The sequence below is a fragment of the Lissotriton vulgaris genome, chromosome 3_1 (assembly GCF_964263255.1).
Source record: "Lissotriton vulgaris chromosome 3_1, aLisVul1.2, whole genome shotgun sequence".
Taxonomy (NCBI): Eukaryota; Metazoa; Chordata; class Amphibia; order Caudata; family Salamandridae; genus Lissotriton; species Lissotriton vulgaris.
In genome coordinates this window covers 899,140,398-899,167,442 of record NC_141689.1, presented here as the reverse complement: position 1 = coordinate 899,167,442, position 27,045 = coordinate 899,140,398, and the positions used below count along the sequence as shown (strand labels likewise).

Below are 27,045 nucleotides of genomic sequence, written 5' to 3'. Positions count from 1 at the left end.
AAGGCTGCCATTATTTTCCCTCCAGGTTAGCAAGTAGGGCTTGTAGTAGCAAGTAGGGCTCATTTCAACTGTGTGCAGTGTGGGTAATGACATCAAGTCAATGCTAGTGTACTTATTTTGGGTGGAACAGCAACCCAATAAATGGGTTGCCAGTTACTAATACTACTAAGAGAGGGCAGCAGAAGGCAACAGCAAATTCTTCAGCCTTATCATTAGTAGTTTTCCAAAGGCTCGCAAAGATGTTTCTTTTCTCAACTTGACAGCCATACTGTTCCATAATGTGGCCTCTGCTACTGAGAGCGCTCTTCCTCCCAGAGTTGTACATTTCCATCTAGGGATATTAAGAAGAAAAGTTCCGTCTGTCCCTCTTGATAGTTTTGTCAGGCTTGCAAAGAAGCCATAGTGTGTGTAACTCAGTCATGTGCAATTTTTCATATTGAAAACTAAGTATATTTTTCAAACAGTACATAAAAGCCCACAGTGAAGCACAAAGTCAAACAACAATAAAAAAAAAAGGGAAGTTTAATAAGTCCAGGCTGTTCCTGTAGCGGTCCCACGTTGGCGGGGCCCTGTATAGTCTGCGAAATCCAATAACTAACTACTTTATTGCGCCATAAAGCAAAAGACAAGCGGTGAACAAAACTGAAAAATCGATGACAACGCGCAAGTGTTTAACATGAGGAAAAGAGGTATTGATTTTACTTGAGCTTCAGGCATAGATCTTAGGCGAGCACCGGAGTGAGCATTGTAACTGGTAATGGGAATCAGAAAAGTGCAATGGAAGGTGGATCTGACAAGGGAAACTACAGCAGGTAAGTGCTCTGTCACTCCAGGGTGATACTGTGATTCCTCTGGAAGCCTCCTGCTCTCGAGCACTAAGGCACGTGATAAGGGAAACAGCTCAGAGCACGATTTTCAAACTATTACCACCTGTTTAAGTGCAGTGTACAAGGGGCACAAATGCAGAGCTTCGCAAAGTGGAACATTTGAAAAGCTACCCATGGTCAATCTGTGCGTTTATGTAGTGAGCTCAGTCGTGTTTTAAGTCTGGTTAGAAATAGCTTTTGTAAATTTACAGGAGCTTATATTTGAATTTAGAGAAGGTAAAAAGCCCTGCCTCGTCAGCCATTCATTGGTGTGCCATTTACAAGTTAATTAGTCCACACACTACTGTCATTTAATGTTGAAATCCTTGCAAGACATGGATTCTCTCCTCATCGCTGCACTTTTACTGGTACCACAGTTATGTGAGTCTGCAGGGCGAGTGTCCACTCTTTTTATTGTGCTGAGAGTGGGGGTGACCTAAAAAGACAGGATAGTAGCAGTCATTCAGAGATGAAGTCAGTCTTCCTTCAGACGCTTTCGGGCATTGCTGCTACCGGGAGAGGCCACCAGGTTTCTTTTGTCCCAGACTCTGCATTTCTTTTTTATAAACACATTTTTATTGATTTTACAAAGGAATACACCAGCATTGCATCATAGACACATGAAAGTTGTGAATTACATATAAGACTCTGCACAACCCATCGGACAGATACCATTAAAATACAGTTACGTGACAAATAGATAGTTCTCTAACGATCAACCCACCTCCCCCAACCATTTCCCCCACACTTTGCGATATTTCTTTGGGCACCCACGTGCTTCATGCATAACCTTCTCCTGCATGGCGCACCAGTCCACCCTAGCCCGCCATCCTCCGATAATCGGGGGCCGTGGACATTTCCAGTAGGCCGCAATGTCCCTCTTAGCGACCACCAATGCTGTAGTTAAAAATACTTATCGTTCCTAGACCCGTCTAAACCATAAGTAATACCGAGGAGTGTGTGCTTAGGGTCATGGGGAACCTCCCACCCCAAGATTTCAGTAAGCTCTTCCTCTATTTCCTTCCAGGACCGTGCCAGGTCGGGACAGGCCCATACCATGTGAAGGAAGTCCGCTGAGTTGTGACCGTATCTAGTACAGGCAGGGGTCGGACTAAACCCAACCCGATGGAGGTGTTCCGGGGTGAGATAAGCTGCACGTGAATAGTAGAGCTGGTCCAGGGGCAGCCTAGCTGATGGGGTGACTGTTCTTGGGGCCATAAGGGCATCACGGCAGTCCTGATCCTCTAGGGGCCCAACCCAGTCCTCCCACTGAGCCCGCAGTCGGTCCAAGGAGGTGGGAGTATTATTAATCAGTGTACAATAGATGCGTGAGATGCCACCCCTCCCCAGGTCCCCAAACATTATATGAGCTTCAGATGGGCTGTGGTTGGGGAGCCGTGTACCAGTTGTAAGGTGTGAGCGGAGGGCATGTCTCAGCTGCAGGTAACTATAACATGGTAACTGGTGTAGTGAAAACCTGCTTTGGAGGTCTCCAAAGGAACGCAAATGGTCCCCAACCCACACGTCTCCCAGCTGCAAAATACCTATGAGGTCCCAAGCCCTGAACCCCTGCAGTTCGTTCACTTCTTTGAGCCAGGTCCCATTCCACAACAAAGTACACCGTGTCAGCGTGTCCGTCCACTTGGTGTGCCGCAGTGTAGCCCTCCCTGAATCTTAGCAAGGCCCAGCTCTCCCAACTCAAGCCTATAGGCCGAGTCCGACAACCCCAGTTAAACCAAACGTGTAAGGAGAGAAGTCGCGTAGCAAGGTAATATAAATAGAGATGAGTCATGCCTAGGCCCCCATCAAACGAAGGAATCCTACAAGTACTTAGCGCCAGTCTGGACCTACCTTTCCTCCACAAAAACCTGGAGATTATACAATCTAGTTCGCAGAACTAAGCGATAGGAAAACCCAAGGGGGTGTTTTGAAGGACGTAGAGGAAGTGGGGGAGGACCATCATTTTTAAAAGGGCCACCCTTCCCATGGGGTTCAGGGGCAGCGACTGGCGGTCTGCCTTGCCACGTTTCACCAGAAGAGTAACGTTGAGGACCCTGCTCAGCTTGGGGAGCAGGGTCATCCAGATCCCCAAATATTTAAAGGATTGACAGCGAAGAGGTATTACAGATTGCCAGTCAAAGCATTCTCTGGACAGATGAAGGGGTACCAGAACCGATTTATCGGGGTTCAGCCGGAGGCCTGTTCGAAGGAGTGCAAAATGCGAAGACAATGTGGTCTCGACTGGGCAGGATCCGCTAAGCAGATGAGGACGTTGTCCGCATATAAGGCAATTTTGTGCGAATCAGCGTTGGGCCATTCCCACCCCTGCACGCGCACACAAGACTGCATCAGGGATGCCAAGGGCTCCATCGCCAAAGCAAAGAGCAGAGGGGAAAGTGGGAAGCTCTGCCTTATTCCCCTGCGAATACAGAAGGGTTCCAATAGGACCCCATTCACAAGGACTCGCACTCTCGGAGAGGTGTGCAGCACCCCGACCATGGCTCGGAACCGGGGACCGAGGCCCATCCTCTCCAATTACGTCTGCAAGAAACCCCCAATCCACCAAGTCGAAGGCCTTATCGAAGTCTATCAGGAGAATCTCCAGGTATGGCGTTAGTTGATGACGGTGGGTCTGAGCGTATTGCAGTCTACGAAGACAATGCCGGGTTCCACGTGAGGGCATGAACCTGCACTGGTCGGGATGAACCAACGTGCATAAGTGGGGTTTAGACTCTGCATTTTTAAGGCACTGCGCTCTTGTTGTAAGATAAATGTAAGTCATAACAACCAGTGGCAATGCTAATAGTTCTGGTGTCATCTGTTAGCCTTTTGGCAATACTTATTTTGTTTTGCGATGGATTTTCCAAACCTTTATTGTGTGGAAAGTAGCTGGGTGTTTGTAAATCTTTTTAAAAAATCATTTAAAGGCGAAAATGTATTTTGGTCTCAAAAAAGCGCACAGTCCCATAGTACTCCATGGCACTGAAGGGAACTACATTGTGTGGATGTGCTCCTTGTGAATGGCCGGCATGCTGTAACTCATAGTTAAGTAAGCCAATGGCTTCAGTGAGGTGACGCGTTGCCCCCGTTGATGCATGCTCGAGTGTGTTCGAGAAAAATATGAATGGCACAACCACAGACAAATTGAAGAAGTGCGGCTAAAAACCCCTTTACGTAACTAAGTCATTCACATAATTTTAGTAAAATCAAAAGGTATTGGCTTACACAGATCTAAAAAAGGCAATTTTTGTCTCCTTGGCTCAGGGCCTCTTGCTTTTGAGGAAGAAAGAACAAAAGAAAAAGGGCAAGAATGAAAGAAGACCAAAAGGGAGGAAAGATAAAAGAAAGGCAAGAAAAATGAAACTAAAGAAGGAAGACTAGAATGATTGAAAGAAAAAGAAAGAAAGAGGACAAAGGAGAGAAGGATGGAAAGAAAGGATGTAAAAATGCAGAAAACTAGAAAGAATAAAACACAGAATAAAAGCAAAAAAGAAGGAAAGAATGAAAGCTGGAAAGAATGAAGAGAAACAAGAGAGAAAGAAAAATAAAAGAAAGAAAAGAGAAAGAAGGAAAGAAAGAATGAATGAATAAAGAAAAAAAAGTACAATTTATGAAAGAGAGAAAGAAAGAAGGCAGAAAGAAAGCAAGAAAGAAGGAAGCCTTGTATCTCTTTTTTCTATTTACGTATGTCCTGACGGGGTCAGGCGTGGAAGAGGAAGACCGATAGATCTTGGCACAAGGTCACTGTGCCAGCCTTACGGGGGGTAGGGGCTGATCAAGCATGTCAGGTGTGAATGGTAGGGAAAACCACTCACTGCTGCTGAGGAGGGGGCGGGCTGGGGATGGGTGTGGGGAGATGCGGTGAAGGTGGAGGGTGATTCGGTTAGCAAAAAGGGATCTGAATGTAGGATTGTTGTTACATGCACATAATGTAGAGACACAAAACATTATAATTTTATGAAGGGGGCATCACCACCGTTTTGAATTCCTAACTTATTCGTAAAGGGATCTGTCAGAATGTATACAAGAGGTACAGAGTAGATGTATAGCTCAACTCATTCAGTTTCCCTTTTTTATGAGGGGCTTAGTAGTGGTCCAGCTGTAGCTAGTTACGGTTTTATCCTTTAAATAGATGGATAAGATGATAATGAAGAATATCATGGAATGTAGTCTCATTCAGTGCCTTAAATGACAAAAAGAAACTCCAAGATATAGAAATTTAGATCAAAACTAAATATCCATCTGGGATATTAGTTCAGGAAACTCATATTTCAGTTTGGAAACTGTCAGAAATCCCTATGTTTAAAACCTGGGCAGAATACAGGGGTTTTTCTTCCTCCCAGGCGGCACATAAGGGTACCGTAATTTTTGGTGGGGAAAAGGCTATGGGCTGAAGTGGTTAATTGTTCCGGGGATAGAAACGGAAGGTGGTGTTGAGTGAGCTGTATGGTGGGGTCAAGATGTCTGATGTTCGTAAGTGTCAATGCCCCAGCTGAAGACAACGATTTGCCTTATAAGGAGTTATTTCAGTTTTTATTTCAAATCCACAGGAAGTAATAATTGGGGGGGACTATAATTTCCTGTAAAACTCTAAAATTGACTCTTCAGCTAAATAAAACTGTTGTTAAAACCTAAAACCTTTAAAGTTATCCAAAACTATTGTAAAGCTTTGGGATTGATTGACCCTTGTAGGGAGTCTTTTTTCCCACTAAAATCACATATACCTGTTTTTCTGGAAGATTCCACACCCCCTCTTGTATATATTTTTTCCTAGTTGCTAAGACTCTGGTATTTAACACCAAACCAATTTTACCAAATTTTACCAAACAGGTTTTCAGATCATGCAATGATCACCCGAGAGTTTGAGATAGGGAAAGTCCCAGTATACCCTAGACCCTAGGATAAGGAAAACATTAAAAAGGATAAATTACACAAGTAAACTTTAGAAAGAAATGTGCATTACAGCTATGAAAGCTTCCTAAGAAATCCATTAGTGTTAAATAAAAGAAAATTTGATAAGGTTAAACAGGTTCTAAGCGAGGCATAATATGTCAAATGCAAAACACTAACTTGTGCCTATACGCAAAAGGTATATGTGGAGAGTAACTTTATGGGAAGGTTTCTAGCTTGGCAGGACCGTGACCAAGCCGCTAATAATCGGAGCGTAGTTTTGAGATGCCCAGTTACTGGTAAAGGAGGGGCAAATATCATGCATCCCTTTCCTAAAGAAGAACTAGTTGAGGTTATTAGAAATTTCCCGAAGCCAGTGGGCCAGATGGTCTTCCAGAGGAATTTAAAAAATCTTTTGTAAAAGTCTTAGCTGAATATTTTCTACTGGTCACCAATACGTTACAGGGGGTCCCTATACCTGCATCATTTCATAAGAGAAATGTAGTACGTTTTTTGAAACCAGGGAAAGGACCCAAATTCATATTGCCCTATCAAATTATTAAATAGGGATTAAAACATTATTACAAAACTTTTAGCTAATAAGTTTGCTTTGATAGCATCCACTCAGACCTGAATGGTTTAATTGCTGGGAGGCAGTTAGGGACAAATAGTATTTAGCTGCAGCATTAGATTATTTCACGACTAACAATACATCTGCCATAGGGTTTCTGCTGCACGCAGAGAAATCATTAGACCTCGTGGTCTGTGAAACGTTGTTCCATATTTTGTTGAGATTTGGTATACCCCTCCAGATCACGGGGCTGATACAAAGGATGTCTCGCAATGCAGAAGCTAGTATTATTGTGAAAACAGCAGAGGTGGGGATAATAAAGGTCTTAAGTGGAACCTGGCAGGGCAGCCCACTGTCCCCTATCCTATTTTCCTTTTTTTATTGAACCTCTGGCAATAGCGATCAGACAAAATATTGATATTCGTCCCCCTCTGCCATGGGATTAAATTATACCCTGACGATATGTTAATTCTCAACAGCAGTAAGGGGGCCTAGGAGAAGGTAGTTAAGACCTTTGCACTGTTTGAGAGATTGAGAGGTTATAAAATTCATAAAATGAAAACTGAAATAATACCATCTGGGAGGAACACTGATGTCCTGCTCTTAAATATGGTTTTGTGCATGGATTCACATCGAAAGAGATATCTGGGAATTAAGTTCTCATCCTGGATTGAGGATTTATATGATCTTTATTTCTCTCCGCTTCTTTTAAAACTACAAGATCTATTTTCATTTTTGAACCCCCTTCCCTTGACAATTCTGGGGAGGGTTTTCCTGATTAAGATGTCTATTCTTCTGCTATTTGACTTTTTATTTTCAGCTATTCCATGTGTTTTAACCACATCCTTTTTTTAAAAGGTGGAGTCAATGTTTATGTCTTTTTTTGGGCAAAAAGAAAAAGATAGCTAGGTCACACTAAGTACTTTATGAGGAACTGGAGAAAGGTGGTTGGGCGCTCCCCAGTCTCAGGGATTATTATTTTCTTTACTTTGCACAATACATGTCCAGGTTTAAAGCAAAGCCCCACATGGGAATATTTTTGAAATATTTTATGCAGCTAATTTGCACAGAACATACATTGTTAATGTCCTAAAAATACTGAAATCAGCCAAAAGAGTCCAATATAAAATGATTCAGTGGTTTCTTCAGAAACGCAGGGATTTTTACAGGAGATATGCTATTCTCTATATTAATGCAGCAAAACCTCAGTCAGAACTCGTGATGGAATCAGGGTTTAAACTGACACCCGAAATAGTCCAAAAGTGGACAATAGTAGGGTTCAGGAAAATATCAGATTTCCTTTTGTCGGAACAATGGCTCACTATTTTAAAAAACCACAGGTTAACACAAAATGATTTTCTTCTCCTTGGCTCATATAGAATGTTATATAAAGTTTTTAGTAATTTAGAATTAGGGCAGATAAATTGTAGTAAAAACATGGTTTTCGCAATATTTGAAGCTGACAAAGATGAATATCCTGGGGAATGGAAAAGATTGCTGTCTTCTATTAAAAGTCCGGATCTCACCCAAAGAGCAATTGAAAAATTTTAAAAATATGAAGGCCTAGAATTAAGGGCTAAGATGTCGGATGAAGTTAACAAACTTAATCTTAGTGTGTTAAGAGGAGCCAATTGGCGCCTGATGCAATTTTTCAGTAAATGGCTGTTGTACAGAACCCCACAATTTCTTTCCCATGTCTACCCCATCCTCCCAAGTCACTGTTTTCGTTGTTTCGATCGGCATGCAGCCAACAGGGTTCATATTATCGATCAGTGTCCCCTTATCCAGGGGGTTTGGAATTAAATATTTCAGTAATTTAAGATTGAATGGCAAGTTAGACTGGTTCCTTGCACCTGGTTTAAAGTCTTGGCATACGATCCATCCTCTGGCTTGGTTAACAAACGGGTAAAATTAGTTTATGTCGCAATGGTGGTGGCAAGATCCCTCTTGCTTCAATAATGGCATTCACGGCTGATTCAAAAATAGGGGATTGGCTGCGAATAATGAAGCAAGTCAGAAACAGTGAACGGGTATATACAAAGCGCAATGGGAGGGGCTAAGACGTTTGCTAAACTAGGGAGGCAGAATTTTATGTAAAAAGGGTCATAGCACAGAACTTGATTATCATATTGCTACTTTGCACATTTCCAGGTGTCGATGCACTTTATGAATTTGACATTGCTTATTTCAGTGGGCTGCTAAAAGTATTAACTTCCTGTTTTTATCCTATGTTGACTAAAGGAATGAAAGAAAAAGAAATGAAAGATTAAAGGAATGAAAGAAAGAAGGAATGAAAAAAGTGTTAAAAGTGCTGCAAACTAAACAGGATGAATGCTGTTTTTCTTCATGGGCAAACATTTTTAAAGAACCATTGGGGAAGTTGAGCTTAGAATAAACGTGTTGTGTATATTTGTCTTCTTATGAATTCACATGTGTAATATTGAAGCTTTCCACAATTTAATACTGGATAGTTTCACGTGGATACAATCTGTCAGGTAAAGGACAGTCCAAAAGAAATTTACAACAGCATTGGCCCGAGACAAGAACTCATAAAGTGGGGAACGCGGTATGTGCCGTTACGTGGGTCACTGGTATAAAACATCCTTCTGTCACAGACTCCTGTACATACAAATGGTACATCAAAGTAATATATTAGAAACAAAAACATTACCACAGAAGGGAGCTAGATTGTGGGCAGATGTGCTCCCTGTGAAAGAACAAAATGCAGTCACTCAAAGTGAGGTTATTCAGTGCCTGAAGTGGGCTGACTCTCTTCCCTAAGCTGTTTGATAGTGGGCAAAAGCAGAAAGTGAACAACACACCAACAGACCAAAGGATATAGAAAGCTGACTGAAAGCACCTTTAAATAAGTCTATTGTACATATATTTTTATTAATTTAAAAGCCCTAACGCCAGATCTAAAAAAGCAGGAATGTGCTATTCCTTCATGATACATCTAATCGGGCAACTATATTAGGTGGCACTAAATACTGTATTCTGTCTTTCTCAGACACGGATTTAGCTTCTTAGGAGGTGCTCCTTGGATAAACAAGCATTTGCAATGCAATAGGTCTCGCATTAGGAAAGTTTGAGCTATTGGTATTGTAAATGACACATTTTTTATTTATGTGTTGGTTTTGAAAATAGCAAAATTAATAGCTTTGTCATTTACAATGCCAATAGTTATATCTTTTGCAAATGTGACACCTATAGCATTTGTAATGCAACATGTTTTGTATTTACGTGACTTAGATGTATTGATATTACAAATAACAATGGCTTTTATTTATTTTTTTATAATCAATACTTAAATAAAAGTTATTGTAATTTTTAATGGCAATACCTTAAACTTTTGTAAATAACTTTTGTGAAGATTATGTTCAGTGTATTTTATTGTGACGAAAATCCAAGAACAGAAGTGAAATATTAACATATTTTTGTGACATTTGTAATAAAGCTTGAAACATTGAGAGAACATATTTGAACCAGTTGTTGTTGAATGGTTGTGCAGCTGAGCCCCCCTCACCAAAAAAAACAAATAAGGCAACAGTCCACCACAATTAATCAACAGTGGGAGAAGCTTAACAGCAGCAACCCAAACAATGGGAACAACTCAAGCCAATATGAAGGACTGTGGAAAAAGCTAAACAGCTGGGGTGGCTATAGCGACAGATGGGGGATGGGGCAAAGCTCCCAACTAACACATATGGGAGGACCTAAGAACCAATAGTTGCCTGGGATGAGGTCACAGGCAAAAAGTCGATAGCCAGGCAGGGCTCAACTAGAGTAATAGAGGCTGAAGACAGACTACAGAGAGAAGAGAAGTGCCACGAAAATAATTCAAGCAGGGATACATGCCCGGTAGTTTATTAGTGAGGCTGATGGTGGTCAAAGATGAGGTTAAAGCAGCCATCTCCTTGTAAACAGAAGCACCAACACGCAGGAAGCCTAGCAATCAAAATACTGTTTCTTTTGTAAACCTTTATTTCAGTTTTGGTGAGGTTTCTGTGTTCACACTGTGGGTCTTTCCAAGTAACTCTAAGGAGTATGTTACTGTTCATCTATATCACGTTCAAGTGTCTTATCAGGTGGCGTTTCTGTATTTAAAACAAACCCAAGAGACGCAACATGTTTGGGATTCTTCGTGTGCCCTCTTGAAATAAGTACAGCTTTGAGAAGAAAGTCTGATATAGTTTCTGCTTTCACCAGTGTTTCTGTGAAACTAAAACAAACCATTTTCATGTCAAAGGAGGACTCGTTTTCCCGCCTATTCCAGTTTCTTTAAGTATGCCAGGGTTTTGTTTCCTGATCCCGTGTTCATAGGCGAAATGTAAACACTTTCTAGGACAAGTTCATATGATAGGGTGCCGCCGCGCTGCCCGCGGCGACCCGGAAGCTCTTGGCCGGCCGGCCAATCCGCTCGCGGCCGACCGGAAGTCCCGCCTCCCGAGGTCCGCGAGCTGCCGGCGCATGGAGCGCCCTGCCGGTCCGGGGTAGCCTGGGTCCCCAGGAGGGGGCCGGGGAGGAGGAGGAGTGTGGCGCCTGTTGCGGGGCTCCTCTGACCTGAGGGAGCCCCGATTTAGAAGAGGAGACGCGAGGAGCGGAGCGCGAGAGGAGCCCCGCCGGAAGAGCGCAGTCGGTGAGTGGGGCCCAGGGCTGATGTGAAGTCCGTGCGTGCCTGTGTGTATGCCTGTGGGGGAGGGGAGGGGAGGGAAGGGGGGGAGTGTGTGCGCGCGTGTGTGCGCGAGGGAATGTGTGTGCGCATGCGTGACTGTGTGTGATTGAGAGAGAATGCGAGGCGGGGGATAGTGTGCCGTGTGCCTGTATGTGTGCCGTGTGCCTGCGTGTGCATGCGCTCGCCTGTGTGTGTGTGTGTGTGTGCGTGCGTGCATGCAGAGGGGTGGGGGCTGCCTGTGTCTGTGTGAGAGCCAGGGCTTTGCACCGCGCATGCGCAGCTATCAGACGCGCGCTCCCGAGGTGAAATCTGACAATGGGAAAGCGCGCGTCTGATTGCTGTCCACTTTCCTAAATACGGGCAGCATAATGTGTCGAGCTGATGCATTCATGCTTCGCATGAATGCCACATCAGCTCGACCTAAAAAGCAGAATGGGTCCCCACAGGAGTTTTTGCTTTGAGCTCCACAAAACCTTCTGACAAGCATTCCTTTAGGAGACATAAGTGATACCATAGGGGTTTTTAGCCTGCCTTTTTTAAGTTTAAAGATAGAGATTAAAGAAACAAACAGTAATAACAATCAACAATATGATGAAGCAAAAATATGATACATACAGTAAGATATCTAGTAACATCATAAAAAAGTTCTTATGTAATCCAAATGTGAAAGGAAATACAAAAAATAGAGAAAGTGAGAACATTTGTTAAAAAAAATATTAGAAATTACTAATGAGGCAAATTAATGAAGCCGTAACAGTGCAGAGTAAATTGAATGATAACTTGCGGTAAATACATATTTGGTTCAATTATCAATGAAGTAAGCAAGTAATTCAAGGAGTTCAATATGCTTCAATTAAGGGTTGCTGTAGGTTAGCATTTAAAGCACAGGAGTTAAGGAAAATCATTACCGGTGTCCAGAGAATTTGCCTATTAAAATGTAAAGATAGTGGGGTAGTATATGCGTTATCTAGTCTATGATTATAACATACACCATACTACTATGCTTGAAAAGATACATCTGGGGATTCTTCATTTTTTTTTATTGTGTGCAGGAATGCAACTGCAGTTAGTAAATCAACAATATGTGCATTAGGAGTACAATCATTCCAACCGTCCGAAAGACTGCCGAAAACGTTGTTTTTAAAATTGAAAGGTACTTGTGTGTGGAAAATAGAGTTGATATGTGACCAAACCATTAACCAAAAGTGGTGAGTAGTAGGATATTCGAAAAACATATATTTTATATATATATTTTTTTTTGTTTGCAAAAACCTTTATTGGGAACAAAAAAGGCATAGATCCCAGCAATATTCCTACATCCACAAACTGGCCGGCATTGCGATGACGTGCCACACCGCTGATATCTCGTCAGGGTGGGGGAGTACACAGCAAGCCGCCTACAACCCTTTCGTGCCGGCCGCATTGGAAGGAGTATGAGGTTGCAGAGACAACAATTGTATTATGATCAAACTGTGTAGAATGCTAACATTGAAAAAAATAGTGAGAAAGAAAAGAAAAAAGAAAAACAATGGAGTGGAGTGCATACACTAATATACAATGATCATCCGGTGCATAACAAAGGTTATGGTATCGTTCAGACAGTAAGAATACGCGGATTAGCGTCACATGGTGTCCCATTGTAGCCAATGTGGGAAAGTGTGCGGGCAAGGGCTATAGGGGCTTCGGTACGGTATTATGTGTCCATTATGGCACCACATCGTCCCCGTCAGCTGTGTGCTCTGGTAAATAAGTGTGTAGAGGGCCCTTAATGTCTCTTGGGCGTGATGAGGGAGGTTGAAGGTTTGCATATGCGTTTAGTTGCTCTTGGCAATAGATCAGGTCCTGAATCCAGTCTTTAAATTTAGGCGTCCTTCCCCTGCCCCATCTACAGGCGACTCTCCTTTTCGCAAGGAGGAGCGCAAGGGAGGCGTATCTGCACATTTTAAGTCAGGGGTTCAGTGTACCCTAACAAAGTGGTGAGGGGATCTGCAGAGATGTGTAGGCCCGTCATAAGGTCCAGCGCGGTCAGGACCTCCGTCCAGTATCGCTGTATAGGCGGACAGTACCAGGTCACATGTACAAAGTCCGCCCCCTCGCGGCCACAGTGATCACAGCGATCGTTGTCTCATATCTTCAGCCGGTGCATTCGCGCAGGCGTGTATTAAAGGCGGTGTACATATTTGTAGTGTATAACACGGAATCTACTACTAGCAGATATATCGCCTGTTTGCCTACAGCAATATGTCCACTGTTCCTAAGTGAGGGGGTACCCCAGTTTCTCCTCCCACCTCTGATGGGCCAAGGGAGGACTATATTCCCTGTCATTTTGGACCGTACGACTTAAGAGTGACAACACATGTGCAGGGGCGTCTTGTTGCAATAGCACATGTAATGGAAGCATGGGTGGAGGTTAGAGGGGAAAGATGGGGGTGATGGTCTTTACGTCCTGGCGGAGCATTATGTAATAAAAACGTTCCAGGGGAGTAGGATTCGAGTCTTTAAAGAATTCCTCGCTGGTGCTGAACGTCCCCCCAATGAAAAGATGGCCCCAGGTGTGAATAGAGAGTTTACGAAGAAGCCGGCAGAGGCCGTCATCCTCCGTAACTGGGATGTCTTTCCGCCGGGGCAGGAGCGGGGAATACATTAGTGCGCATTGTGTAGTTTTAGCCAGGTCATGCAATGCGCTGGCGGTGCATTGGACAGTGGTGGTAGCTAGGTTTCGCAAGACTGCTTGGGTGCTGAGATAGTTAGTACTTGGGGTAGGGGTCATATAACATATATTTTATATTTAAAACAGAAGCGTCACATGACCAACAAGATGATGAGACTGGATTAAAATAGGTGGAGTAACCAAGAGCCTATGGTATAAGAAAAATAGAGTTTGGGTTGTGTAAGTGGCAACAATGGGGGTTCTGGCTCAAACGCAGTAAGGCTGCGCCAATATAAGAATCAACAAAGAAATGCCAGTACTGCACTTTAGTTCAATATTTACAAAGAATTGAGTAACAATCCTCAATTCGAAAGACCACTCTTTTAATTTAGTTTCTTGTAAATACTTCTTTTTATTTTGAATTTTATTTTTTATGTATTTTCTATTTTTGTTGTTGGACCTTATTTACAAAGATTATTTCACAAAAGGAGAGACTTGAAAAGGTATATACAAAAACATCCAAAATGTCACAACTCAAATGCAATGTATATCGTTTTGCAAAATATTTGGTGAACACATTAAACATTCAATAGACAACACTGAGTGCACTTAGGAACATAGACACACAAGACTGGACGAATTGGTAACATAGTGACAAAGTAAACTGTTCTGAAACGAGTGTAAGCGCCCTGTATTTGATAAAGTTTTTTGAAAACAGGTGCGGGTACTTGTGCTTAATACAAGACTTAGTAGTAAATATTTTCATACAATAGACCATCCAATAATTCAATTTTTGGTTACAATCATGAGAAGATTGGTCTATTGAAAGAACGGAGGTCAAGAGAACAGAGGTCGACGCGTTTCGAATCCCTTATGAGGCAGGGATTCTCATCAGGACCGTGTAGGCTCAATCTAAAAAATAAATAAAACATTCTGTCAGTCATACTAGCAACTCTCAACTTCAAACAGTCACACACACTCTCAGATCATACCTGCACTCTATGTTTCAGTGGTCGGTCTCCCAAGGGATGGACTACACATTTAGCTGTAATGTTAAGAATTCAATGAGCATAATTAGTGCTGGTTTGTCAGAAATGAAAGCGCTTCAAAATGACATTCCTCAGTCTTGATACTTACATTGATAGGCAATGCAACAGCGTGGTCCGTTTTATTCTGTTGTGTCAGTTTCTTTTTTAAACGGTTCTGTAATAAAGGGGAAAGAAAGATGTCCAATTTCATTTTTGCGCTTCTGCACTATGTACTTTAGTGACACGCGTATGCTCTTGTTTTAAAACCGGACTCGATGTGAGCGGGCTCTAGGGTGCACGGGTGAACTTAAACTCTTTAGTTTAGCTGCGCGGATCGAGCGTGGTTTCCCGGTGGAGGGTGCGGGGATTAGTGAATGAGTTAGCGTTCGTTGGAACCTCAATAGCTAATTCCTATATATTTGTAGGTCCTCGATCCCTGTTGTTTGCGTTTTTAGAAAAAGAGAGGTTGGTGGGAAAAATCGTACCGGTATTAGTTCTTTAGTCTCCTCCATACGCGTCCGAATCCATTGCTGAGGCGCGTTTGTGATTGTTCCGGTTGACCCGGTTGTTAAAATGGTTGGATCCCGCTGCCTGAGCTTATGGGTATTGTAGTTTTGTCCGTCTGTGAAAGGTATTGTACTGATTTCAGTATTGTGTGAGGTTATGGGTAATGTGGTTTGGTCCGTTTGTGGGGCGCATTATGCCTGTTCCGATGACCAGTTGGATTTAGTCATTAATTTTGTTGAGTTAGTACATTGGAATCCTGTGTGGGTACATAATTAAACAAAAATCGGTAATATATATACACACTAAGGTTGAATAAAAATATCAAAATTGAAGTTAAAGTGTCATTCATTTCCACAAGGTACACGAATTCTTAACACATTTGATGAACCCTTTCAAAGGGGAGAACCAACAACTCTGTTCATAGGTTGTAAAGTTCAGACAGTCTTGTATTAAGCACAAGTACCCGCACCTGTTTTCAAAAAACTTTATCAAATACAGGGCGCTTACACTCGTTTCAGAACAGTTTACTTTGTCACTGTGTTACCAATTCGTCCAGTCTTGTGTGTCTATGTTCCTAAGTGCACTCAGTGTTGTCTATTGAATGTTTAATGTGTTCACCAAATATTTTGCAAAACGATATACATTGCATTTGAGTTGTGACATTTTGGATGTTTTTGTATATACCTTTTCAAGTCTCTCCTTTTGTGAAATAATCTTTGTAAATAAGGTCCAACAACAAAAATAGAAAATACATAAAAAATAAAATTCAAAATAAAAAGAAGTATTTACAAGAAACTAAACTAAAAGAGTGGTCTTTCGAATTGAGGATTGTTACTCAATTCTTTGTAAATATTGAACTAAAGTGCAGTACTGGCATTTCTGGGTTGTGTAAGTGGCACATGAGGTTTTGTGGATCTTGAGATATATTTTCTGTCAAAGATACTTTTATTGATTACAACAAGTAAAATGCGACATTACCCGCACAACTTCCCTCGCAGGGGAGATCATTCAGTGGCATAACAAAACTGAGGCTTTGACATACTATAAGATCTAGCATAGATGCAACCCCCAATATTGAGAGCAGCTCACTAAAGTTTACAGCTTCTAATATCAATGGGCTTGCAATACCGTCCGTCAAATAAAAAATACAAACAGTAGATCTCTATGCCATCCATTCTCTCTCCGCCAGGTGCAAGATACTGCGCCTCCCAATCAGAAGGCACCATCCGCAGTAGTCTTATTATCATAATCTAACTCTCCCCTATCGAGAGCAGACCGCGGGAAAAAAACTAAAAAAGAAGGAGTGAACCCTCCCAGAAACCCTCCACACCCCCCCCCCCCCCCTCCACCCCGTGGTGGCGGAAACGTGCAGGCAGTTTGAACAACCTAGAACAATTGAGTGGCCTCAGAGTTGAAAGAAATGAAGTGCCCTAATGCTGGAAGGGCCAACGGCCGACGGGAGAACCCGTTAAAGGAAGGAGACCAGGGGACCCCACCTAAATTAAAAATTCTTAAAGTCATCCCTAAAAATGTCAGACATGCGCTCTAAACTCAGCAATTCCCAAAGGCGGGAGTGCCAAATGGAGATGGCCGGCGCCTCTCTCCGCTTCCAGGAGGCCGTCAGGGTAGTCTTGGCCGCACCAATACAGAGCCACATTATCTTTTTATCCGCTTTAGTCTGATTTTCTAGGGATGACTCTCGGAGGCCCAGAAGGATATTAGCCATAGTGGTGGGGATGGAGTATCTCAACATTTCCTTAATTTGCTCTAGGATCTCTTCCCAGAAGGGCCGAATAATGGGGCAGTCCCACCAAATATGCTGAAAGTCCCCCAGTAATCCACAACCCCGCCAACATCTGTCTGAGGTGTCAGGAAAGATCAGTCTCAGTTTGGACGGGTGTAGGTACCAGTCCATCATAGTCTTCATGTGGTTGAACCGTGAAATGTCGGACCATAAATTAGCCCACTCCTCATCAGTTGTGTCCTGCTGAAGTACCCCCTCCCACATGGACAGTTACCTTGGCCGGGGTGATAACGTAGTGGTAAGCAGGTGGTTAAATATGAACGAGATTACTCCCTTCATCGAAGAAGACCTAGTAAGAAAGGCCTCGAATTTAGTGAGGGGATGCATAGCCGCCTCCCGTACCTGAGGTGTGAGCGCCCAGTGTAGCAATTGGGCACGGTGAAATCTTTCCGTATCCCCTATTCCATAGTCCCGCTTGCAATTATCAAAAGAAAGGGGGTCAAAGTTGTGGAAAAGGTGTGTCAAGGCAAGGCAGCCCCCCTCCCTCCACGCGTCAAATGGGCCCTCGTGTAACGCTGGGGGGAAAGCAGGATTGAAGTGAAGTGGTGTAAAAGGAGAGGGAAAAGTCGTCCACCTGTTATCCCTTGTCACTGAGTCCCAGACTTTTAGAGTGGTGTGATTGGGAGTGCTGATATGCGCATTCTTAGATCTATCACATTTGGGTCGCCAGGCTAAGTCCCATATGGTCCTTCCAGCCACACTGCGGTCCATGTGTAAACAATGTTTTTCAGATTCTAATTGCATCCATTCTACCAACACTCGTAGCTGCGCCGCCTTATAATATAGGAGAATGTCCGGGAGACCCATCCCTCCCTCCCTGCGAGAGCGGCGCAGTAGAGAGAAGGAAAAGCGAGCACGCCCCCCTTGCCAGATAAAGTGTAGAATCATGGTCTTTACTCGCCTAAAGAAGTCCCCATCTAGTTCAATGGGAAGGGCCTGAAATAGATACAAAAGCTTAGGGAGAAGGGCAAATTTTACAGCATGTATCCGGCCCATCCAAGATAGAAATAAAGGTTTCCATCTTGCAAGATCTGATTGAATCCGGGTTAGTATGGGGGGGGTGGGGTAATTGGTTGCATATAGCTTCCCCACGGTTGGCGTCAAGTGGATCCTCAAGTATTAAATGGAGGAGCCGGCCCACGGCAGGGGTGTAAGTGACTGAAGTCTAAGAGCTTCCGACTGGGGAAGAGTGAGGTTGAGTATATACGACTTGTCCAGATTGATTTTAAAACCCGCCACAACTTCAAAGCGTACAAGCTCTGATTGCACATGCGGGAGGGAAGTGGCCAGATCGGAGAGAGACGAGGACATCATCCACAAATAAAGACATTTTATGCGATTCCCCTGTAAATGGCAACCCTCGTATGTCAGGGTTAGCCCTAATCGCCAGTGCAAAGGGCTCAATACTGAGAGCATAGAGCAGGGGTTAGAGGGGGCAACCCTGCCTAGTGCCCCTAGAATGGACAAAAAAAGAGGACTGGATCCCATTCACTGAGACCCTGGATCGAGGATGCAAGTAGTTGGCACGGATCATGTTTAAAAATTTAGGTGAAAAGCCAAATGCTGTTAATGTCTGAAAAAGGAAAACCCAGTCCTCTCTGTCAAATGCCTTTTCGGCATCCAGCCCCACTAGCACAGGTAGGATCTTAAACTTATTGGCCTTCTCTATCAAGTGTATGATACGTTGTGTATTGTCATGCGTCTGGCATCCCTAAATTAATCCGGACTGATCGGGATGAATGGGGGCAGGCATAAGATCGTTTAGTCTTTTCGCAATGATTGAGGAGTATAACTTCGCATCAAGATTAAGTAGGGCAATAGGCCTGTAAGAGGCACAGCGGCTAGGGTCCTTCCCGGGTTTAGGTATGACCGAAAGCATTGCCTCGGCCATAGTACCGGATGTCTCGCCATCTTCAGCCATTGGGTTGAAGAGTCGTACTAGGTGAGGGCTAATGTCTGAGGAAAATGTCTTATAGAATATAGCCCTATAGCCATCAGTTCCAGGGGCTTTATGAGGTTTCAAGGCTTTAATAGCAGAGACAACCACCTCTCTAGTGAAAGGGGGCGAGAGTTCCTCGTTCCATTCTGCGGTACTTGGGGCAGGGGCAATGTCTGAAGATAATTTCGCTGAGTATTCGGATCGAGGGTATCCCCAGAGTCAGGTTTTTATAAAATGAACCAAAAAGCTCAGCCTTTATGTGTAATATCCCCAGAAGGTCCTTGGATGCCCCCTATATACTCCCGCTCTCTTTTATCTCTCAGCTGCCTGGCGAGGTGTTTGCCGACCTTATTGCCCTGTGTATAGGATAGTTGCCTCAATTTGAGCTGGGTGAACTCCGCCCTGTTATTAAAAAGCGCCCTGAGTTTACCTCTGACCGCCGTCAGATTGCACTGCGTTTGTCTAGTGAGGTTCTTTTTATGGGCTCTTTCGAAAATTGTCAGTTCCCCTTCTAATTGTTCTCTCTCTTTGGTGCGTTGCTTATTTAAGGCAGCATTGAGAGTGACACACTGCCCTCTAAAAACCGCCTTAAATGTGTCCCACTTGTTATACACCGATGTGTCCTCCGGCTTGTTAAGGGTAAAGAATTCAGTGAATGGTTCCTTTAATTTATTACAGGAGTCCTTAGCACGAGCCAATGACGCTGAAAAGTACCATTTGGTGGAGTGGGGGGGGGGCGCTCCCGTTCCAACTGAAACAGATAGAAAATAGGCTATGATCAGATACTGACAGGGGCCTCCCGCAGACTGCCCTGTAGAGTTTGACTAAGAAAAATGTAATCTAAGTGGGAGTAGAAACGATGAACATGGGAAAAAAAGTATAATCCCGGGACTCGGGGTATAAAGTTCGCCAAGTATCCAAGAGACCCAGGTCCTGAATCCGCTGTTGAGTATCTAGTGTGAAAGAGCCCATGCCAGAGCTTTGTATTTGTGTACTGTTGAGGTCCTTCCGCCATACCAGATTGAAATCCCCCATTAGGAAAATCGGCCCTTCAACAAAGTCCGCTAGCTTCCCCAGAAGAGCATGAAGGAACCCTGTCTGACCAGAGTTGGGTGCATATATCTCTACAAATGAACACACAGGTTCCCCCGCAAAAGACCCTTAACCATGATCCAGCTGCCTTCTTTATCGCTCTGGACTCCCAGTGGTTGAAATTGTATGGCAGATCGGAACATGAGTGCCACCCCCCCTATGTTTCGTGGTTGCTGAGGAATGATAAATAAGTGGCAATTGTTTATGTTTAAGACACGTGTCCTCTGCCTTGACTAAGTGGGTGTCTTGGAGAGCTACTATATCAAGATGATGGTCGATGATGTATTTCCATATTTTTTTACGTTTCTGGGGGGAATTAAGACCTTTAACTTTCCAAGTTCCGATGGTAATCGGCATCATAGTAAAGGAACAAACAGCTCCACTCTGAAAGACTCCATCCACTTACATCTCTTGTGATTTGGACTGGTCTATCAAAAAATCTGCCCCGCCTGTGCATCCCAGTGGTACCCTGAGCCAGCTCATAAGACCCCCGTCAGGAACAATTAAAAAGCTGATACCACATCCCTCCCCACTCCCCCGGCACCCCGGAAAGGAAAACAGTCAACAAAAACCAATAAACAATGTAAACTGCTTTGCTAGGTCGCCCAGTGGGGCATAAAAGCCTCCACATGGACCAAGAGGGACATCAGGTTCCTAGGACCCGGTCCGCGCCCCATCCGGCAGGATACTCAAACATGAATCACCATTCTAAATCAGTAGTCCAGGCAGCGCCCATGGCTCTCCCAGAGCGGCCCCACACTACAGGACTGCCATTGTACATAATGAAGCCCGCAGGCCAAGACTGCAACATAGTAGAATTTTAGGAACATACACTGGATGAGCTGAAGCAGAGTTAAGTTCAAAGCTAAAGTAAAAAGGATATGTTCTAGTCCTCACGCAAGGGCCTCCGTAAAGCTTGCCATGCCCTCCAGACCAGCAGCAGGTCCAAGCTTCCCGCATGAGGAATCCAGGAGGAGTCCGAGGGGAGACGCCCACCTCCAGAGGTACACCAGGTCCGGGGGGACCCCCGAAAACTACTGTCCCTTGAAGGCGTTCATGAGTCTGAGTAAAACAATGTCGGGGAGGTTAAGGCGCCCATTGTCCATCGTGTCGCTCCTCACCATTAATCACCTTCGCCCTCTGCGTGCATTCGTCACCCAGGTAGGAGTGGAGCCTGTGCCTTGAGAGGAGCCCTCAGATGCGCCCAGGACGGGACCATCCCCTTCAGGGGAGAGGCCCAGGATTTTCAGTCCTTACCTTCAGGTCGACAATATGGCGTCTCATTCTGGAACTCAAAACTGAGCCCAAATGGATATGTCCACCGATATCTAATGCCATCAGCCTGCAGTTTGGTGGTGACCGGCCTGAGTGCTTGTCCTAGTGCCAATGTCGATGGTGCGACGTCCTAGTATATAGTGCAGGAATGGTCTTGAAATGAGATGGTGTCTTTCGATCGTGCCGCTTGTAGGACCGCCTCCTTTACTTTGTAGGAATGAAATTTTGCCAAGACGTCGCAGGGTCTTTTCTTGTCGCCGGGCTGTAAGGGGCCCACCTGCAAAAAGACCTTCCATAAACACTCCAATGTCCGGTCCTTCCGCTCCTTCTTCCAGGTCTCCGACCCTAATGTTCTCCCTTCTCGCCCGATTTTCAAGGTCCTCCGCTTTATGTTGGGCCTGTTGCAATTGCGCTTTAGGAATGCAGATGTTGTCGCGCAGTGCAGTAGAGTGCTGACTTAATTCCTGAGTTTGGGACTCCAAGTCTAATACTCTAGTGCCCACCGAGTCCACATCCTGGTGTAGTGTTGTTAGGCGACTCGTCAGATCAGATTGCAATTGGTCGATGGAGGAGGTTATGTCTTGACACAGCTCATTGCGCAGTTCAGTTTTAAAATCCTTAAGCATAGCCATCAAATCGGACTTCGTGAGAGCCATGGCCGCCCCTCCCATGTCCCCTCGCAGGGTTGGATGCTTATCAAGAGAGGAAAAAATGTCTGATACCGTGCTGGTCGTCTTACCCGTTGCTTTCTTTGGCGGCATATGGGTGAGGCCTCATAGGACTGTGCAGCTCCGGGAACCCCAGTCCTCTTACACCGTGTGAAGCCCCATTAATATCCCATCTTCTGTTTTAAAAAAAATATATAAGCTATTCTAACTTTCTTTTTATGGAACAAAAAAAAAACTTGTATGTCTCTCAGTAGGTTACAATGTCCAAACCTAAAGGAGGAGTAAATGTCCCTAATTTCTAATCATACCATGCTGATTTCATTTTCAAGCATTCGGTTCTTTATCAAAATAACCAATGCTCAGCTGATCCCTCCTAATGAACTAACTTAGAATCATTTTTTATTCATCGCATTTCTTTTTCAGAATTTTGTCATTTACTCTGTGTCATTCTTTGATGTTCTTTCCTATTCTTAAAAATACTTGCAGACTACTGTGTCCAATATATATTTCTTCTTCCTCTAATGTTGATCAATCTCTTCAATCATCAATTTTGTATAATAAACTCATTGAAATCCTGGAGAGATAAAGTTTTATTATGGACTCATCAGTTATCTCAAGATCAATCTTGTATCTCCTTCTCTCAAGTACAATCCCTTTTTAAGTCCCTTTCTCAAATGAAAACAAATTTAATTTTGATTTTAACCATTTTGAATTCTTGCACTTCTCTATGTTAAAGTTCCACTCCTACCTCTAAAAATCCTTCTACTAATCCCTCTAAAACTTCCCTCTTCAACTCATGCTATCAACTCTTCTCACATCCTCCTGTATTGATAGCATTCTCATTTCCTCCCGTTATTAGACAGGAAACAGTATTGGAGTAACAATGCAAATTTGATTTACAGACTTCTTCCTCTACTTCTCTATGCATCAAAATATGTCTCAAGGGGGGCGTGGCCGGGCAAGATGGCCGAGCGGACGTAGACCGCCTCGGCTCCCGGTCCGCGCGCTTTCGGGGGACGATTCGCAGCGGTTCTAAGTTGCGGAATCATCAGGCAGAGACACCCCCGCTCGGCGGATGAGGAGCGGCGTGTGTAGTGAGTAAATCGCTGCCCCTGGAGGGTCTACATGAGAAGTTTTCTTTCACGGCTGGCACCCGCGAGGCTTAAGATGGTGGCCGGAGCTTCCCCGTACCCGGAACGGACTCGGGCACCAGGCGAGATGTAAAGTCTGTGGTGGATAAGCGACAACGCTACAGCCTGACGGATTGTGGGGGTGAATCCCGCGGCTGCTCTGAGGGTCTCCAGCAACGTCGAGCACTGCCAGCCACTTCGACGCTCCTGCCTGACCCCGAGATGGCGGCTACGGTTGGTGATCGGAGCAGCGGCCTCTCCTGAATGTTTAAATATTTAAATATTTAAATCAAATTCTTTATGAATTGAAGACAGATATGAAGTAATATAAGAGTGGGATGGGGAGATTTCTGGTGTTTAAAGAGCTTGATAGTAGTTGGTGAATTCAGCCAAGATATAGTTGTATTTTTAAAATATGCGTAAAGTCATCTATTTAGACTCTATTTTTTTTTAACTTTAAAATAACGTTAAAATAATTTGCTAAATGTGTTCCTCTTTTAGTTTGACCACCCTAGTTTTTGTCACTGGATTTAAGAGGAAAAGAGGCAGGATCTTGTATAGAGAGTTTATTGAATACAAATTTAGCTTTGATTAATTAATCTAAGCAAGACTTAGATTTGGCCAAAAAGTAGGAATGTTCTAGTGATTTAAAGTGTTTCATGATGTCCCAAACTTTTTCTTAATGAGGTTTCTTTTTTTTTTGATTACATAAGTAATAATAAAGTCTTTAGAAGTAGCTTTAAACGAATCCCAAACATATTGAAAAGATATATCTGGATTTTCATTCAATGCAAAGAATTAAGATGTAAATTAATCAGAACGCTGTGTGAAGTCAGTGTCTAATAAAATAGAGCTATTAAATCTCCAGCGTCTTATGTTAGGAAGAGGAGGAAGGAGATCTAAGTGTAACATAACCAGTGCATGGTCTGAGAGTAATATGGAATTAATATCAGCATGAATAATGTTGTGAGATAAAACCTTAGAGACAAATATGTGGTCAATTCTGGACAGGGAGAAATGGACATGGCAGAAGAAAATGTACTCCAAAGAGCAAGGATTGCAAATTCTCCAAGAATCTGTAAGGGATCTTTGGTGAAGGGTTGAAGTTAATTACTTGTGTGTACCACTGAGTTAGGTAACAATAAACATCTTTTATTCAGCGCCTAGATACCCTTCTGGGTGAACGTGTGCTTTACAAATACACATAATGTTATGCGTGGAAGACGGAACATAATAAGATTTGGAGGAATTGTCCCAAAGAGGGTCCATTACTAGATTGCAATCACATCCAAAGATTGGGTCAGTATCAGTGAGAGACATCAATTTGTGAGAAATATTGGGCCAGAATGATTTATCAAGTTGTGTTGGAGCGTATATGTTAAAAATAGTAAGTGGTGTCTTTGATTTTAAATGTCAAAATAAACCATCAACCTGCCAAATCTGATTCTTGTGAAATTAATCTGACATTCAAGGACCATTCCGCAAAGTATTACCACACTACTACGTTTTATCAGGTCCTGGTGAGGTAAAGTGTTCCCAACCCAATATTGTACTAGTTTCTTGACTTTCAATAATACGAGTTTCTTGTAATAAACCAATGTCAGCTTTTAATTTGGCTAAGTGAGACAATACTCTTTGAAGGTTGATGGCTAACTCAACCCTTAAACATTCCATGTAATTACATATAAAGTGTCAGAATTACGTGTAGTATAACTAAAACACTCTACACATAAATAGATGTTATGAAAACCCGTACTCATAAAATAACTTTATAAATGAAATTACCTACTTGAAATAAAAGAAAAGAAAGAATAATAATTGAAATGTGGAAAACCACCAAAGAATCTAAAAAGAACAGGAAAACAGCAAGAAATGAAACAAACAAGAGAGAAAAGGAAAGGAATAGAAAGAAGAGCATAATAAGATGATCAAATTAAAACGTAAGAGAACACAACCACAATTAGGAGGACAGAGAATACTTGTAACATACCAGGGAGTAAGCAAATGAGTGGAGGTGGTGAGACCACAGGAGGAAGATGACGCGACTGGTATCCAGAGGCAATCAGGAAGAGATAATCCATACCACATATACAGGTATGTCGATACAACCATGAGTTTAGTTCTCAGCAACATTTGAGGACGGCGATAACAAAAGAGGAAACGCACAGATTGACTTTTGTTGTATCATACATAGAAATTTGTAATATTTTGCTTAAATTGGTGTTCACCGTCAGTACGAATCACTATAGACGTGACTTAGCGGATTATGGGTACTGAGGTTTTTTGAGTATTTTCAAAGAGGGTCAGGTGAGCAGTTAATTTTTTGCGTAAAGGGGGTGGAGTAAGCACCGGCACATGGGAGATAGATACAGTTTGATACACAAACCGCTCGGCTAGGAGATTATGCTGTGAGCAGGTACGCGCAAAGTTGGGTTCTTCCAAGATAGGGGCATGTGCACTATATATGAAGTTTGGTACAAGTAGGTAATAGAAAATGCTAGAGTTTTTCACCGGTGGGGAGAAAGTATTGAATTTGGTAACAGCACGAAAGAAGGGATGAGAGTGAGTACATGTCACCTGGTTGAGTACGAGTAATTAGATTGAAGACAGGAGAAAACCAGGACCCAGTAGACAGGCGTGAGAGGGAACGTGTAATTAAAAAAGTTTAAAAGTCCGATATCAGAGGAAATACGGGTTGACAAATTTTTCGTGTGTCAATTTTCTGTTTAAGGGGGAGAGGAATATTTTCTCGAGGGTCCCGAGAATTAGGCCCTATGTTTTTTAATGGGATTGATTCCAATTACAACTAATCTAATTCAGTTTCAAATTGATAGTTTTTAAAAATCATGACATATGCGCTAAATGAACTTTTGACTGATTTGATGATAACTGTTAATGGTACAATTCAGTAATGATGCATTTTTTCTGAAATTGTTATCCTACAGTTACCCCTGACGAAGGGCTCGTAACAAGCCCGAAATGCATTGGGTTTTTAATAAAGAAATGCTGCTCTGAACTACTTTTTGTATTTAGATCGTATTTCCGAAAAGGTCCGGATGGACATACGTGAATATGAGAAGTTTTCCAAAATCCATTATGTTTCTGATGTGGAGAAGAAAAACGAGATAAAGTTTGCTGAACATTTCGGATTAAATTGGATTAAGTGGAAAAAGTGTTGAATGGTTAAATAATGATGGGATCTGGCATCCACTTACGCAGTGCATCTAGGTGTGGAGTGCCAAATAGGCTCCCCCCACAAGTTTGTACTCATTTGGTGCATCTAGGGCATAGCACAGCCCAGTTTCGCACGCAATTAGTTACGTTTGTGAAATAATGGAGCTGCTAAAATTGAGATAAATGCGGTATGCATACCACCTCTTACATTGATACAACCATGAGTGACATGAAAAGGAGGATGCCAATGAGAGAAAGAATGATAAATATATTGTTATCAAACATGAGGTAAGTAAAACAAGTATATGAATAACAAAACCTAATACCATGAAATCGTGTCATGTATAGATTACATATAAATGCAACACAGAAGGAGTGATCAGTGTGCAACTGTGGAATGATCTCCTGGCTGAACTCAGAAAAATAAAGGATCTGTTGTATTTTAGAAAAAGGCTCAAAACATGGCTATTCCCTAGGGTATATCAGAGCCTAGCCATAGTTCTGTTCACTTCCGTCTGGTGTGGTTCTTTGTTTATATGGTGGAATGCATGGTAATCTCAGTGCCAGGATACCCGTTGGGTGATTGTGCGCTTTATAATTCTGGCTTACATTACATTTACATTACATTACTTGGAATGTGGAAGTTTAGAAATATCCATAGCTTCAGTTTTACAATTGTCTATAAACGTCTGCAATAGAGACGAGTCCTCGTACACTGTTTTTTGTTTTTTTTTTAACATTTTTTATTGCAGAACCAAATGTGCAGTACATTTATC

General features: G+C 42.9%; 1 protein-coding gene across 1 annotated transcript in view; it reads left to right on the top strand.

Annotated features, from left to right (window-relative positions):
- The window catches only part of DMRT1 (doublesex and mab-3 related transcription factor 1), a 792,987-nt gene that overhangs the window by 426,451 nt on the left and 339,491 nt on the right, over positions 1-27,045 (top strand). The gene's annotated exons all lie outside the window — the stretch shown is intronic.